Source organism: Patagioenas fasciata, chromosome 21, assembly GCF_037038585.1.
Source record: "Patagioenas fasciata isolate bPatFas1 chromosome 21, bPatFas1.hap1, whole genome shotgun sequence".
Taxonomy (NCBI): domain Eukaryota; kingdom Metazoa; phylum Chordata; class Aves; order Columbiformes; family Columbidae; genus Patagioenas; species Patagioenas fasciata.
Genome location: NC_092540.1, coordinates 10,553,447 through 10,571,414, shown reverse-complemented (window position 1 = coordinate 10,571,414; position 17,968 = coordinate 10,553,447). Strand labels below are relative to the sequence as shown.

At 60.4% G+C, this 17,968-nt stretch overlaps 1 long non-coding RNA gene across 1 annotated transcript in view; it reads left to right on the top strand.

The window, feature by feature from the left end:
* LOC139829572 (uncharacterized) overlaps positions 1-17,131 on the top strand; it is a 63,609-nt gene extending 46,478 nt beyond the window's left edge. Inside the window, exon 3 of the long non-coding RNA XR_011742091.1 lies at positions 15,198-17,131. This is a non-coding gene — a long non-coding RNA (uncharacterized lncRNA). The remainder of the gene's footprint in view (positions 1-15,197) is intronic.
* The last annotated feature ends 837 nt before the right edge of the window (positions 17,132-17,968 follow it).

Below are 17,968 nucleotides of genomic sequence, written 5' to 3'. Positions count from 1 at the left end.
TCCCCAGAGCCCATTGTGACATCCAGGGGACCCCCTTTGTCCCCAGGGCCCATTGTGGCACCATAGGGACCCCCTTTGTCACTGGGGCCCATTGTGACATCCCAGGACCCGCCCTGGTCCCCAGGGCCCATTGTGAACATCCTGGGGACCCCCTTTGTCCCAAGACTTCATTGTGACATCCTGGGGACCCCCCTTGTCCTCAGGGTCCATTGTGACAGCCCAGGACCTTACATTGTCCCCAGGGCCCATTGTGATATCTGGGGGACCCCCTTGTTCCCAAGGCCCATTGTGACATCCTGGGGACCCCCCCTTGTCCCCAGGGCCCATTGTGACATCCCAGGACCTTACTTTGTCCCCAGGGCCCATTGTGACATCCTGGCGACCCCCCCTTGTCCCCAGGGCCCATTGTGACATCCTGGGGATCCCTCCTTGTCCCCAGGGCCCATTGTGACATCCCAGGACCCCCCATTGTCCCCAGGGCCCATTGTGACATCCTCTGCACCCCCTTGTCCCCAGGGCCCATTGTGACATTCAGGGGACCCCTCTTTGTCCCCAGGGCCCATTGTGACATCCTGGGGACCCCCCCTTGTCCCCAGGGCCCATTGTGACATCCTGGGGATCCCTCCTAGTCCCCAGGGCCCATTGTGACGTCCCAGGACCCCCCATTGTCCCCAGGGCCCATTGTGACATTCAGGGGACCCCCTTTGTCACTGGGGCCCATTGTGACGTCCCAGGACCCCCCATTGTTCCCAGGGCCCATTGTGATGTCCTTGGGACCCCCCTCTCTTTCCAGGGCTCATTGTGACTCTCAGGGGACCCCATCTTGTCGCCAGGGCTGATTGTGACGTCCTAGGGCCCCTCTGTGTCCCCAGGGCCCATTGTGACGTCCCAGGACCCCCATTGTCCCCAGGGCCCATTGTGACATCCTGGGGATCCCTCCTTGTCCCCAGGGCCCATTGTGACGTCCCAGGACCCCCCATTGTCCCCAGGGCCCATTGTGACATTCAGGGGACCCCCTTGGTCACTGGGGCCCATTGTGACATCCCAGGACCCCACATTGTCCCCAGGGCCCATTGTGACATCCTGGGGACCCCCATGTCACTGGGACCCATTGTGACGTCCCAGGACCCCCCATTGTCCCCAGGGTCCATTGTTACATCCTGGGGACCCCCTTGTCCCCAGGACCCATCATGACACCATGGGGACCCTCCTTGTCACTGGGGACCCATTGTGACACCATGGGGACCCCCCCTTGTCCTCGGGGCCCATTGTGACATCCTGGGCATCCCCCTTTGTCCCCCGGGACCATTGTAACACCGTGCGGACCCCCTTTGTCCCCAGGGCCCATTGTGACACTGTGGGGAACCCCCTTGTCCCCAGGACCTATTGTTACGTCCCAGGACCCCCCATTGTCCTCAGGGCCCATTGTGACACCTTGGGGACCCCCTTGTCACTGGAGACCCATTGTGACAGCATGGGGACCACCCCTTGTCCTCAGGGCCTATTGTGAACATCCTGGGGAACCTCCATTGTCCCCAGAGCCCATTGTGAGTTCCTGGAGACCCCCTTGTCCCCAGGTCCCATTGTGACATCCTGGGGAGCCTCTTTGTCCCCACGGCCCATTGTGACATCCTGGGGACCTCCTTGTCCCCAGGACCCATCCTGGCACCGTGGAGACCTCCCTTGTCACTGGGGACCCATTGTGACACCATGGGGACCTCCCATTGTCCTCAGGGCCCATTGAGACATCCTGGGGACCCCCTTTGTCACTGGGGACCCATTGTGACATCCCAGGAACCCCATTGTCCCAAGGGCCCATTGTGACATCCTGGGGACCCCTCTTTGTCTCCAGGACATATTGTGACATCGTGGGGACCACATAAGTCCCCAGGGCCCATTGTGACATCCTAGGAATCCCCTCTTGTCCCCAGGGCCCATTGTGACATCCCAGGACCCCCCTTTGTCCCCAGGGCTCATTGTGACATTCTAGGACCCCACTTTGTCCCCAGGGCCTATTGCGACACCATGGGGAACCCTCCTTGTCACTGGGGACCCATTGTGACACCATGGGGACCCCCCCTTTGTCCCCAGTGCCCATTGTGACATCCTGCCCACCCCCCTTTGTCCCCAGGGTCCATTGTGACATCCTGGGCAACCCCATTGTCCCCAGGGCCCATTGTGACATCTAAGGGACGCCCTTGTCCCCAGGACCCATCGTGGCACCGTGGGGACCCCCATTGTCCCCAGGGCCCATTGTGACGTCCCAGGACCCCCATTGTCCCCAGGGCCCATTGTGACATCCCAGGACCCCACTTTGTCCCCAGGGCTTATTGTGACACCATGGGGATCTCCCTTGTCCCCAGGGCCCATTGTGACATCCTCGGCACCCCCTTGTCCCCAGGGCCCATTGTGACATTCAGGGGACGCCTCTTTGTCCCCAGGGCCCATTGTGACATCCTGGGGATCCCTCCTTGTCCCCAGGGCCCATTGTGACGTCCCGGGACCCCCCATTGTCCCCAGGGCCCATTGTGACATTCAGGGGCCCCCGTTTGTCACTGGCGCCCATTGTGACATCCCAGGACCCCACATTGTCCCCAGGGCCCATTGTGAATTTCAGGGGACCCCACTTGTCCCCAGGACCCATTGTGACACTATAGGGACCCCACCTTGTGCCCAGTGCCCATTGTGACACCGTGGGTACCACCCTTGTCCGCAGGGCCCATTGTGACATCCTGGGGACACCCCCTTGTCCCCAGGGCCCATTGTGACGTCCTGGGAATCCCTCCTTGTCCCCAGGGCCCATTGTGACATCCAGGGGACCCCCCCTTGTCCCCAGGGCCCATTGTGACGTCCCAGGACCCGCCATTGTCCCCAGGGCCCATTGTGACATCCTGGGGATCCCTCCTTGTCCCCAGGGCCCATTGTGATGTCCCGGGACCCCCCATTGTCCCCAGGGCCCATTGTGACATTCAGGAGCCCCCGTTTGTCACTGGGGCCCATTTTGACATTCAGGGGACCCACCATTGTCCTCAGGGCCCATTGTGACTTTCAGGGGACCCCACTTGTCCCTAGAACCCATTGCGACACTATAGGGACCCCCCCTTGTGCCCAGTGCCCATTGTGACACCGTGGGTACCACCCTTGTCCGCAGGGCCCATTGTGACATCCTGGGGACACCCCCTTGTCCCCAGGGCCCATTGTTACATCCTGGGGATCCCTCCTTGTCCCCAGGGCCCATTGTGACGTCCCAGGACCCCCCATTGTCCCTAGGACCCATTGTGACATTTAGGGGACCCCCTTTGTCACTGGGGCCCATTGTGAAATCCCAGGACCCCACATTGTCCCAAGGGCCCATTGTGACATCCTGGGGACACCCCCTTTGTCCCCAGTGCCCATTGTGACATCCTGCGGACCCCCCTTTGTCCCCAGGGCCCATTTTGACATTCAGGGGACCCACCATTGTCCTCAGGGTCCATTGTGAGGTCCCAGGACCCCCCATTGTCCCCAGGGCCCATTGTGACATCCTCGGCACCCCCTTGTCCCCAGGGCCCATTGTGACATTCAGGGGACCCCACATTGTCCCCAGGGCCCATTGTGACATCCTGGGGACCCCACTTGTCCCCAGGACCCATTGTGACACTATGGGGACCCCCCTTTGACCCCAGGGCCCATTCTGATACCGTGGGGACCCCCTTTGTCCCCAGGGCCCATTGTGACATGCTGGGGACGCTCTTTGTCCCCAGGGCCCATTTTGACATCCTGGGGACCCTCCTTATCCCCAGAGCCCATTGTGACATCCAGGGGACCCCCTTTGTCCCCAGGGCCCATTGTGGCACCATAGGGACCCCCTTTGTCACTAGGGCCCATTGTGACATCCCAGGACCCCCCCTAGTCCCCAGGGCCCATTGTGACATCCTGGGGACGCTCTTTGTCCCCAGGGCCCATTGTGACATTCTGGGGACCCTCCTTGTCCCCAGAGCCCATTGTGACATCCAGGGGACCCCCTTTGTCCCCAGGGCCCATTGTGGCACCATAGGGACCCCCTTTGTCACTGGGGCCCATTGTGACATCCTGGGGACCCCCCCTGGTCCCCAGGCCCCATTCTGACATCCTGGGGACCCCCTTTGTCCCAAGACTTCATTGTGACATCCTAGGGACCCCCCTGGTTCTCAGGGTCCATTGTGACAGCCCAGGACCTTACATTGTCCCCAGGGCCCATTGTGATATCTGGGGGACCCCCTTGTTCCCAAGGCCCATTGTGACATCCTGGGGACCCACCCTTGTCCCCACGGCCCATTGTGACATCCCAGGACCCCCCATTGTCCCCAGGGCCCATTTTGACATCCTGGGGATCCCTCCTTGTCCCCAGGGCCCATTGTGACATCCTGGGGATCCCTCCTTGTCTCCAGGGCCCATTGTGATGTCCCAGGACCCCCCATTGTCCCCAGGGCCCATTGTGACATCCTCTGCACCCCCTTGTCCCCAGGGCCCATTGTGACATTCAGGGGACCCCTCTTTGTCCCCAGGGCCCATTCTGACATCCTGGGGATCCCTCCTTGTCCCCAGGGCCCATTGTGACCTCCCAGGACCCCCCATTGTCCCCAGGACCTATTGTGACATTCAGGGGACCCCCTTTGTCACTGGGGCCCATTGTGACACCATGGAGACCCCCGCTTGTCCTCAGGGTCCATTGTGACATCCTGGGCACCCCCCATTTTCCCCAGGACCCATTGTGACATCCTGGCCACCCCCTTGCTCCCAGGGCCCGTTGTGACATCCTCTGCACCCCTTTGTCCCCAGGGCCCATTGTGACATCCCAGGACCCCCCTTTGTCCCCAGGGCCCATTGTGACATCCCAGGACCCCCCTTTGTCCCCAGGGCCCATTGTAGCACCATGGGGACCCCCTTTGACCCCAGGGCCCATTGTGGCACCATGGCAACCCCTTTTGTCCCCAGGGCCCATTGTGACATTCTTGGACCCCACTTTGTCCCCAGGGCCTATTGTGACACCATGGGGACCCCTCCTTGTCACTGGGGACCCATTGTGACACCATGGGGACCCCCCCTTGTCCTCAGGACTCATTCTCACATCCTGGACACCCCCCATTGTCCCCAGGGCCCATTGTAACATCCACTGCACCCCCTTGTCCCCAGGGCCCATTGTGACATTCAGGGGACCCCTCTTTGTCCCCAGGGCCCATTGTGACATCCTGGGGACCCCCCCTTGTCCCCAGGGCCCATTGTGACGTCCCAGGACCCGACATTGTCCCCAGGGCCCATTGTGACATCCTCTGCACCCCCTTGTCCCCAGGGCCCATTGTGACGTCCCAGGACCCCCCCTTGTCCCCAGGGCCCATTGTGACGTCCCAGGACCCCCCTTTGTCCCCAGGGCCCATACTGATACCGTGGGGACCCCCTTTGTCCCCAGGGCCCATTGTGACATGCTGGGGACCCTCCTTGTCCCCAGGGCCCATTGTGACATCCAGGGGACCCCCTTTGTCCCCAGGGCCCATTGTGGCACCATGAGGACCCTCTTTGTCACTGGAGCCCATTGTGACATCCCATGACCCCCCTTTGTCCCCAGTGCTATTGTGAAATCCTGGGGACCCCTTTTGTCCCCACGGCCCATTGTGACACCATGGGGAACCCCTTTGTCACTGGGGGCCATTGTGACATTCCAGGATTCCACTTTGTCCCCAGGGCTCGTTCTGACACCTTGGGGACTCCCATTGTCCCCAGGGCCCATTGTGACATCCTGGGCAACCCCATTGTCCCCAGGGCCCATTGTGACATCTGGGGGACGCCCTTGTCCTCAGGACCCATCGTGGCACCGTGGGGACCCTCCTTGTCACTTGGGCCCATTGTGACACCATGGGGACGCCCCCCTTTGTCCCCAGTGCCCATTGTGACATCCTGCGGACCCCCCTTTGTCCCCAGGGCCCATTGTGACATTCAGGGGACCCACCATTGTCCTCAGGGCCCATTGTGACATCCCAGGACCCCCCATTGTCCCCAGGGCCCATTGTGACATCCTCGGTACCCCCTTGTGCCCAGGGCCCATTGTGACATTCAGGGGACCCCTCTTTGTCCCCAGGGCCGATTGTGACGTCCTGGGGAACCCCCTTGTCCCCAGGGCCCATTGTGACGTCCCAGGACCCGCCATTGTCCCCAGGGCCCATTGTGACATCCTGGGGATCCCTCCTTGTCCCCAGGGCCCATTGTGACGTCCCAGGACCCCCCATTGTCCCCAGGGCCCATTGTGACATTCAGGGGCCCCCGTTTGTCACTGGGGCCCATTGTGACATCCCAGGACCCCACATTGTCCCCAGGGCCCATTGTGACTTTCAGGGGACCCCACTTGTCCCCAGGACCCATTGTGACACTATAGGGACCCCCCCTTGTCCCAGTGACCATTGTGACACCGTGGGTACCACCCTTGTCCGCAGGGCCCATTGTGACATCCTGGGAATCCCTCCTTGTCCCCAGGGCCCATCGTGACGTGCCAGGACCCCCATTTTCCCCAGGGCCCATTGTGACATCCTCGGCACCCCCTTGTCCCCAGGGCCCATTGTGACATTCAGGGGACCCCTCTTTGTCCCCAGGGCCCATTGTGACATCCTGGGGACCCCCCCTTGTTCCCAGGGCCCACTGTGACGTCCCAGGAACCGCCATTGTCCCCAGGGCCCTGTGTGACATCCTGGGGTGCCCTCCTTGTCCCCAGGGCCCATTGTGACGTCCCAGGACCCCCCATTGTCCCCAGGGCCCATTGTGACATCCTCGGCACCCCCTTGTCCCCAGGGTCCATTGTGACACTATGGGGACCCCCCCTTGTGCCCAGGGCCCATTGTGACACCGTGGGTACCACCCTTGTCCCCAGGGCTCATTGTGACATCCCAGGACCCCCCATTGTCCCCAGGGCCCATTGTGACATTCAGGGGACCCCCCTTGTCCCCAGGGCCCATTCTGACACCGTGGGGACCCCCTTTGTCCCCAGGGCCCATTGTGACATCCTGGGGACCCCCTTTGTCCCAAGATTTCATTGTGACATCCTGGGGTCCCCCCTTGTCCTCAGGGTCCATTGTGACAGCCCAGGACCTTACATTGTCCCCAGGGCCCATTGTGATATCTGGGGGACCCCCTTGTTCCCAAGGCCCATTGTGACATCCTGGGGACCCCACCTTGTCCCCAGGGCCCATTGTGACATCCCAGGACCCCCCATTGTCCCCAGGGCCCATTGTGACATCCTCGGCACGCCCTTGTCCCCAGGGCCCATTGTGACGTCCCAGGACCCCCCATTGTCCCCAGGGCCCATTGTGACATCCTGGGGATCCCTCCTTGTCCCCAGGGCCCATTGTGATGTCCCAGGACCCCCCATTGTCTCCAGGGCCCATCGTGACATCCTCTGCACCCCCTTGTCCCCAGGGCCCATTGTGACATTCAGGGGACCCCTCTTTGTCCCCAGGGCCCATTGTGACATCCTGGGGACCCCCCCTTGTCCCCAGGGCCCATTGTGACGTCCCAGGACCCCCCATTGTCCCCAGGGCCCATTGTGACATCCTGGGGATCCCTCCTTGTCCCCAGGGCCCATTGTGACGTCCCAGGACCCCCTATTGTCCCCACGACCTATTGTGACATTCAGGGGACCCCCTTTGTCACTGGGGCCCATTGTGACACCATGGAGACCCCCGCTTGTCCTCAGGGTCCATTGTGACATCCTGGGCACCCCCCATTTTCCCCAGGACCCATTGTGACATCCTGGCCATCCCCTTCCTCCCAGGGCCCGTTGTGGCACCATGGGGACACCCCCTTTGTCCCCAGGGCTCATTGTGACATCCCAGGACCCCCCTTTGTCCCCAGGGCCCATTGTAGCACCATGGAGACCCACTTTGACCCCAGGGCCCATTGTGGCACTATGGCAACCCCTTTTGTCCCCAGGGCCCATTGTGACATTCTTGGACCCCACTTTGTCCCCAGGGCCTATTGTGACACCATGGGGACCCCTCCTTGTCACTGGGGACCCATTGTGACACCATGGGGACCCCCCCTTGTCCTCATGACTCATTCTGACATCCTGGATGCCCCCCATTGTCCCCAGGGCCCATTGTGACATCCACTGCACCCCCCTGTCCCCAGGGCCCATTGTGACATTCGGGGGACCCCTCTTTGTCCCCAGGGCCCATTGTGACATCCTGGGGACCCCCCCTTGTCCCCAGGGCCCATTATGACGTCCCAGGACCCCCCATTGTCCCCAGGACCCATTGTGACATTCAGGGGACCCCCTTTGTCACTGGGGCCCATTGTGAAATCCCAGGACCCCACATTGTCCCCGGGGCCCATTGTGACATCCTGGGGACCCCCCCTTTGTCCCCAGTGCCCATTGTGACATCCTGCGGACCCCCCTTTGTCCCCAGGGCCCATTTTGACATTCAGGGGACCCACCGTTGTCCTCAGGGCCCATTGTGCGGTCCCAGGACCCCCCATTGTCCCCAGGGCCCATTGTGATATCCTCGGCACCCCCTTGTCCCCAGGGTCCATTGTGACACTATGGGGACCCCCCCTTGTGCCCAGGGCCCATTGAGACACTGTGGGTACCACCCTTGTCTGCAGGGCTCATTGTGACATCCCAGGACCCCCCATTGTCCCCAGGGCCCATTGTGACATTCAGGGGACCCCCCTTGTCCCCAGGGCCCATTCTGATACCGTGGGGACCCCCTTTGTCCCCAGGGCCCATTGTGACATCCTGGGGACCCCCTTTGTCCCCAGGGCCCATTGTGACATCCTGGGGACCCCCCCTTGTCCCCAGGGCCCATTGTGACGTCCCAGGACCCCCCCTGGTCCCCAGGGCCCATTGTGACATCCTGGGGGCCCCCTTTGTCCCAAGACTTCATTGTGACATCCTGGGGACCCCCCTTGTCCTCAGGGTCCATTGTGACAGCCCAGGACCTTACTTTGTCCCCAGGGCCCATTGCGATATCTGGGGGACCCCCTTGTCCCCAGGGCCCATTGTGACACCATGGGGACCCCCCTTTGTCCCCAGGGCCCATTGTGACATCCTGGGGTCCCCCCTTTGTCCCCAGGGCCCATTTAAATGTCCCAGGACCACCCTTTGTCCCCAGGGCTTATTGTGACACCATGGGGATCTCCCTTGTCCCCAGGGCCCATTGTGACATCCCACGACCCCCCTTTGTCCCCAGTGCTATTGTGAAATCCTGGGGACCCCTTTTGTCCCCAGGGCCCATTGTGGCACCATGGGGAACCCCTTTGTCACTGGGGGCCATTGTGACATTCCAGGATTCCACTTTGTCCCCAGGGCTCGTTCTGAACACCTTGGGGCCTCCCATTGTCCCCAGGACCCATTGTGACATCTGGGGGATGCCCTTGTCCCCAGGACCCATCGTGGCACCGTGGGGACCCTCCTTGTCACTTGGGCCCATTGTGACACCATGGGGACCCCCCCTTTATCCCCAATGCCCATTGTGACATCCTGCGGACCCCCCTTTGTGCCCAGGGCCCATTTTGACATTCAGGGGACCCACCATTGTCCTCAGGGCCCATTGTGAGGTCCCAGGACCCCCCATTGTCCCCAGGGCCCATTGTGACATCCTCGGCACCCCCTTGTCCCCAGGGTCCATTGTGACACTATGGGGACCCCCCCTTGTGCCCAGGGCCCATTGTGACACCGTGGGTACCACCCTTGTCCCCAGGGCTCATTGTGACATCCCAGGACCCCCCATTGTCCCCAGGGCCCATTGTGACATTCAGGGGACCCCCCTTGTCCCCAGGGCCCATTCTGACACCGTGGGGACCCCCTTTGTCCCCAGGGCCCATTGTGACATCCTGGGGACCCCCTTTGTCCCAAGATTTCATTGTGACATCCTGGGGTCCCCCCTTGTCCTCAGGGTCCATTGTGACAGCCCAGGACCTTACATTGTCCCCAGGGCCCATTGTGATATCTGGGGGACCCCCTTGTTCCCAAGGCCCATTGTGACATCCTGGGGACCCCACCTTGTCCCCAGGGCCCATTGTGACATCCCAGGACCCCCCATTGTCCCCAGGGCCCATTGTGACATCCTCGGCACGCCCTTGTCCCCAGGGCCCATTGTGACGTCCCAGGACCCCCCATTGTCCCCAGGGCCCATTGTGACATCCTGGGGATCCCTCCTTGTCCCCAGGGCCCATTGTGATGTCCCAGGACCCCCCATTGTCTCCAGGGCCCATCGTGACATCCTCTGCACCCCCTTGTCCCCAGGGCCCATTGTGACATTCAGGGGACCCCTCTTTGTCCCCAGGGCCCATTGTGACATCCTGGGGACCCCCCCTTGTCCCCAGGGCCCATTGTGACGTCCCAGGACCCCCCATTGTCCCCAGGGCCCATTGTGACATCCTGGGGATCCCTCCTTGTCCCCAGGGCCCATTGTGATGTCCCAGGACCCCCCATTGTCTCCAGGGCCCATCGTGACATCCTCTGCACCCCCTTGTCCCCAGGGCCCATTGTGACATTCAGGGGACCCCTCTTTGTCCCCAGGGCCCATTGTGACATCCTGGGGACCCCCCCTTGTCCCCAGGGCCCATTGTGACGTCCCAGGACCCCCCATTGTCCCCAGGGCCCATTGTGACATCCTGGGGATCCCTCCTTGTCCCCAGGGCCCATTGTGATGTCCCAGGACCCCCTATTGTCCCCACGACCTATTGTGACATTCAGGGGACCCCCTTTGTCACTGGGGCCCATTGTGACACCATGGAGACCCCCGCTTGTCCTCAGGGTCCATTGTGACATCCTGGGCACCCCCCATTTTCCCCAGGACCCATTGTGACATCCTGGCCATCCCCTTCCTCCCAGGGCCCGTTGTGGCACCATGGGGACACCCCCTTTGTCCCCAGGGCTCATTGTGACATCCCAGGACCCCCCTTTGTCCCCAGGGCCCATTGTAGCACCATGGAGACCCACTTTGACCCCAGGGCCCATTGTGGCACTATGGCAACCCCTTTTGTCCCCAGGGCCCATTGTGACATTCTTGGACCCCACTTTGTCCCCAGGGCCTATTGTGACACCATGGGGACCCCTCCTTGTCACTGGGGACCCATTGTGACACCATGGGGACCCCCCCTTGTCCTCATGACTCATTCTGACATCCTGGATGCCCCCCATTGTCCCCAGGGCCCATTGTGACATCCACTGCACCCCCCTGTCCCCAGGGCCCATTGTGACATTCGGGGGACCCCTCTTTGTCCCCAGGGCCCATTGTGACATCCTGGGGACCCCCCCTTGTCCCCAGGGCCCATTATGACGTCCCAGGACCCCCCATTGTCCCCAGGACCCATTGTGACATTCAGGGGACCCCCTTTGTCACTGGGGCCCATTGTGAAATCCCAGGACCCCACATTGTCCCCGGGGCCCATTGTGACATCCTGGGGACCCCCCCTTTGTCCCCAGTGCCCATTGTGACATCCTGCGGACCCCCCTTTGTCCCCAGGGCCCATTTTGACATTCAGGGGACCCACCGTTGTCCTCAGGGCCCATTGTGCGGTCCCAGGACCCCCCATTGTCCCCAGGGCCCATTGTGATATCCTCGGCACCCCCTTGTCCCCAGGGTCCATTGTGACACTATGGGGACCCCCCCTTGTGCCCAGGGCCCATTGAGACACTGTGGGTACCACCCTTGTCTGCAGGGCTCATTGTGACATCCCAGGACCCCCCATTGTCCCCAGGGCCCATTGTGACATTCAGGGGACCCCCCTTGTCCCCAGGGCCCATTCTGATACCGTGGGGACCCCCTTTGTCCCCAGGGCCCATTGTGACATCCTGGGGACCCCCTTTGTCCCCAGGGCCCATTGTGACATCCTGGGGACCCCCCCTTGTCCCCAGGGCCCATTGTGACGTCCCAGGACCCCCCCTGGTCCCCAGGGCCCATTGTGACATCCTGGGGGCCCCCTTTGTCCCAAGACTTCATTGTGACATCCTGGGGACCCCCCTTGTCCTCAGGGTCCATTGTGACAGCCCAGGACCTTACTTTGTCCCCAGGGCCCATTGCGATATCTGGGGGACCCCCTTGTCCCCAGGGCCCATTGTGACACCATGGGGACCCCCCTTTGTCCCCAGGGCCCATTGTGACATCCTGGGGTCCCCCCTTTGTCCCCAGGGCCCATTTAAATGTCCCAGGACCACCCTTTGTCCCCAGGGCTTATTGTGACACCATGGGGATCTCCCTTGTCCCCAGGGCCCATTGTGACATCCCACGACCCCCCTTTGTCCCCAGTGCTATTGTGAAATCCTGGGGACCCCTTTTGTCCCCAGGGCCCATTGTGGCACCATGGGGAACCCCTTTGTCACTGGGGGCCATTGTGACATTCCAGGATTCCACTTTGTCCCCAGGGCTCGTTCTGAACACCTTGGGGCCTCCCATTGTCCCCAGGACCCATTGTGACATCTGGGGGATGCCCTTGTCCCCAGGACCCATCGTGGCACCGTGGGGACCCTCCTTGTCACTTGGGCCCATTGTGACACCATGGGGACCCCCCCTTTATCCCCAATGCCCATTGTGACATCCTGCGGACCCCCCTTTGTGCCCAGGGCCCATTTTGACATTCAGGGGACCCACCATTGTCCTCAGGGCCCATTGTGAGGTCCCAGGACCCCCCATTGTCCCCAGGGCCCATTGTGACATCCTCGGCACCCCCTTGTCCCCAGGGTCCATTGTGACACTATGGGGACCCCCCCTTGTGCCCAGGGCCCATTGTGACACCGTGGGTACCACCCTTGTCCCCAGGGCTCATTGTGACATCCCAGGACCCCCCATTGTCCCCAGGGCCCATTGTGACATTCAGGGGACCCCCCTTGTCCCCAGGGCCCATTCTGACACCGTGGGGACCCCCTTTGTCCCCAGGGCCCATTGTGACATCCTGGGGACCCCCTTTGTCCCAAGATTTCATTGTGACATCCTGGGGTCCCCCCTTGTCCTCAGGGTCCATTGTGACAGCCCAGGACCTTACATTGTCCCCAGGGCCCATTGTGATATCTGGGGGACCCCCTTGTTCCCAAGGCCCATTGTGACATCCTGGGGACCCCACCTTGTCCCCAGGGCCCATTGTGACATCCCAGGACCCCCCATTGTCCCCAGGGCCCATTGTGACATCCTCGGCACGCCCTTGTCCCCAGGGCCCATTGTGACGTCCCAGGACCCCCCATTGTCCCCAGGGCCCATTGTGACATCCTGGGGATCCCTCCTTGTCCCCAGGGCCCATTGTGATGTCCCAGGACCCCCCATTGTCTCCAGGGCCCATCGTGACATCCTCTGCACCCCCTTGTCCCCAGGGCCCATTGTGACATTCAGGGGACCCCTCTTTGTCCCCAGGGCCCATTGTGACATCCTGGGGACCCCCCCTTGTCCCCAGGGCCCATTGTGACGTCCCAGGACCCCCCATTGTCCCCAGGGCCCATTGTGACATCCTGGGGATCCCTCCTTGTCCCCAGGGCCCATTGTGACGTCCCAGGACCCCCTATTGTCCCCACGACCTATTGTGACATTCAGGGGACCCCCTTTGTCACTGGGGCCCATTGTGACACCATGGAGACCCCCGCTTGTCCTCAGGGTCCATTGTGACATCCTGGGCACCCCCCATTTTCCCCAGGACCCATTGTGACATCCTGGCCATCCCCTTCCTCCCAGGGCCCGTTGTGGCACCATGGGGACACCCCCTTTGTCCCCAGGGCTCATTGTGACATCCCAGGACCCCCCTTTGTCCCCAGGGCCCATTGTAGCACCATGGAGACCCACTTTGACCCCAGGGCCCATTGTGGCACTATGGCAACCCCTTTTGTCCCCAGGGCCCATTGTGACATTCTTGGACCCCACTTTGTCCCCAGGGCCTATTGTGACACCATGGGGACCCCTCCTTGTCACTGGGGACCCATTGTGACACCATGGGGACCCCCCCTTGTCCTCATGACTCATTCTGACATCCTGGATGCCCCCCATTGTCCCCAGGGCCCATTGTGACATCCACTGCACCCCCCTGTCCCCAGGGCCCATTGTGACATTCGGGGGACCCCTCTTTGTCCCCAGGGCCCATTGTGACATCCTGGGGACCCCCCCTTGTCCCCAGGGCCCATTATGACGTCCCAGGACCCCCCATTGTCCCCAGGACCCATTGTGACATTCAGGGGACCCCCTTTGTCACTGGGGCCCATTGTGAAATCCCAGGACCCCACATTGTCCCCGGGGCCCATTGTGACATCCTGGGGACCCCCCCTTTGTCCCCAGTGCCCATTGTGACATCCTGCGGACCCCCCTTTGTCCCCAGGGCCCATTTTGACATTCAGGGGACCCACCGTTGTCCTCAGGGCCCATTGTGCGGTCCCAGGACCCCCCATTGTCCCCAGGGCCCATTGTGATATCCTCGGCACCCCCTTGTCCCCAGGGTCCATTGTGACACTATGGGGACCCCCCCTTGTGCCCAGGGCCCATTGAGACACTGTGGGTACCACCCTTGTCTGCAGGGCTCATTGTGACATCCCAGGACCCCCCATTGTCCCCAGGGCCCATTGTGACATTCAGGGGACCCCCCTTGTCCCCAGGGCCCATTCTGATACCGTGGGGACCCCCTTTGTCCCCAGGGCCCATTGTGACATCCTGGGGACCCCCTTTGTCCCCAGGGCCCATTGTGACATCCTGGGGACCCCCCCTTGTCCCCAGGGCCCATTGTGACGTCCCAGGACCCCCCATTGTCCCCAGGACCCATTGTGACACTATGGGGACCCCCCGTTGTGCCCAGGGCCCATTGTGACACCGTGGGTACCACCCTTGTCCGCAGGGCTCATTGAGACATCCCAGGACCCCCCCTTGTCCCCAGGGCCCATTGTGACGTCCCAGGACCCCCCATTGTCCCCAGGGCCCATTGTGATATGCTGGGGAGCCCTCTTTGTCCCCAGGGCCCATTGTGAAATTCAGGGGACCCCAACTTGTCCCCAGGGCCCATTGTGACATCCTGGGGACCCCATTGTCACCAGAGCCCATTGTGATATCCTGGCGACCGCCCTTTGTCCCCAGGGCCCATTGTGACATCCCAGGACCCCCTTTGTCCCTGTCGAGGGTTAGGATTGCGGGGTGACAATCAAACCCTGGCAGATGTGTTGTCAACCTCCTCTCCCCCCCCCCAATTCCCCCTTTTGCCCCTCCCTCTCCCCCCTTCCCACTCAGCACAGGCGATCGGGAGGGGAAGAAGCACAGAGGGGAGAGAGCTGGAAAAGTTCAAGATGTTTTACTGATGCTACTGATAAGAACAGAGAAAATGATACAAATATACAAAACCCATCTTGTAAGTCTGAGCAACTGCAGAGCCAGCACCCAAAGTCCTGGATTGGACTCTGCAGCCAACCGGAGCTGGATTCAGTCTCTCACTGGCCTCCGTTCGCAGGGACGACCAGCAAGGTCCTCTCCTGATGTCAGCCATGAGGAAAAAAGGGAGAAAGGGAAAAGGGGCGAGATCCTCGTGATCTCCCACTTTTATATGAAGTATTCACGTGAATGGAATGTTATTCACCGTTGGTCAGTCTCTCCATCACCAGTTTCTCGTTGCCCCTCTCGCGAGATGTCCATCTGTGCTTGTCAATAAGTTTGCATTCCCTTGCTGGGTTTAACCAAAACATGTGTCTGGTTCTCCAGGAAAATGCAGCTGACATGAAGGCTTGAGCTGACAGGCAAATTCACTAAAAGAGAAACTTGTTTTTAACAAAACCAGGACATTCCACCCCTTATCATATGACATTCACTGAATACTTAAACCTTATCAATACAATCTATCAATACAATCTAATTAATCACTACTACTATATATATATATATATACATATGTACATATATACACAGGAGTAATTAATCAGTGGACCATCCTTTGAAAAGTTCATTAAGTTCATTTTGTCACCACAGTCTCCCAGGGCAGGGAAAATGGTCCAAGTGCATCTCATGACCCCTGTTGGTGGGTTAAGGACACCAACTTCCAAGAAGGTGTCGGGCGCCACTCGAAGAAGCCAGCGCTGGTTTCATCACCATTGTCTTGATCTGAAAGACACTTATTAAACATTGTTAGTGTGGCAATTCACATCGTACAGTTCAGCATTGCACATTTTCACCTAAAATCAAATCCCCTTGAGGTGCACACCGAACTTCTCCATCCTTAAGCATCACCCACCAGGTGCTGCCAGGTCCCTGGGCAAAAACAATCCCACGAATAGGTTTGCCTGTGCCTGAGGCAGGAGGAACCCAGACTGCCTTTCCTAACATATTTTCCATGTGTACTACAGGGACTTTATCTCCTTCCACAGTCCATAGAATTTCTGATTGGGCAGGCCCGGCTCGATTGGTTGATCCCCTGGTGTTGACCAACCAAGTGGCTTTTGCTAAATGTGAATCCCAGTTTTTAAAGGCTCCACCACCCAGTGCCTTTAGTGTAGTTTTTAACAAACCATTGTACCTTTCAGTTTTCCCAGAGGCTGGTGCATGATATGGAATATGATACACCCACTCAATACCATGTTCTTTGGCCCAATTGTCTATAATACTGTTTTTGAAATGAGTACCATAGTCTGATTCAATTCTTTCTGGCGTACCCGGCCACCAAAGGACTTGCTTCTCAAGGCCCAAGATGGTATTTCGGGCTGTAGCATGAGGTACGGCAGATGTTTCCAACCATCCAGTGGTTGCTTCCACCATTGTAAGTACATAACGCTTACCTTGACGTGTTTGTGGAAGTGTAATATAATCAATCTGCCAAGCTTCTCCATACTTACACTTTAACCATCACCCCCCACATAAGGACCCCCCATCTAAGGACCCCCCAGTTGTGCCCAGGGCTCATTGTAACATATCAGGACGCCCCATTGTCCCCAGGGCCCATTGTGACGTCCCAGGACCCCCCGTCATCCCCAGGGCCCATTGTGACATCCTGGGGACCTCCCTTTGTCCCCAGGGCCCATTTTGATACCGTGGGTATCCCCCTTGTCCCCAGGGCCCATTGTGACATCCTGGGGACCCCCAGTTGTCCCCAGGACCCATTGTGACAACCTGGGGACCAACCTTTGTCCCTAGGGCCCATTGTGACATTCCAGGACCCCCCATTGTCCCCAGAGCCCATTGTGACATCCTGGGGACCCCCATTGTCCCCAGGGCCCATTGTGACATTCAGGGGACAGCCTTTTTCCCAAGGGCCCATTGTGACATCCCAGGACCCCCCTTTTTCCCCAGGGCCCATTGTGACATCCTGGGGACTCCCCTTGTCACTGGGGACCCATTGTGGCACCGTGGGGACCCCCCATTGTCCCCAGGGCCCATTGCGACATCTGAGGACCCCCCAGTTGTCCCGAGGGCCCATTGTGGCATCCGAGGACCCCCCTTTGTCCCCATGGCCCATTGTGACACCATGGGGACCCCCTTTGTCACTGGGGCCCATTGTGACATCCCAGGACCCCCTTTGTCCCCAGCTCCCATTGTGACAGTCAGGGGACCCCACTTTGTCCCCAGGGCCCACTGTGACATCCTAGGACCTCCCTTTGTCCCCAGGGCCCATTGTGACATCCGGTGGACCCCGTTGTCCGCAGGGCCCATCGTGGAACCATGGGGACCCTCCTTGTCACTTGGGCCCATTGTGACACCATGGGGACCACCCCTTTCTCCCCAGAGCCCATTGTGACATCCTGGGGACCCCCATTGTCCCCAGGGCCCATTGTGACATTCAGGGGACAGCCTTTTTCCCAAGGGCACATTGTGACACCGTCGGAACCCTCGTTGTCCCCAAGGCCCATTGTGATATCCTGGGGACCCTCTTGTCCCCAGGGCCCATAGTGGCACCCTGGGGACCCCTCTTTCTTCCCAGTGCCCATTGTGACATCCCAGGACCCCCCATTGTCCTCAGGGCCCATTGTGACACCATGGGGACACCCCTTTGACTCGAGGGCCCATTGTCACATCCCAGG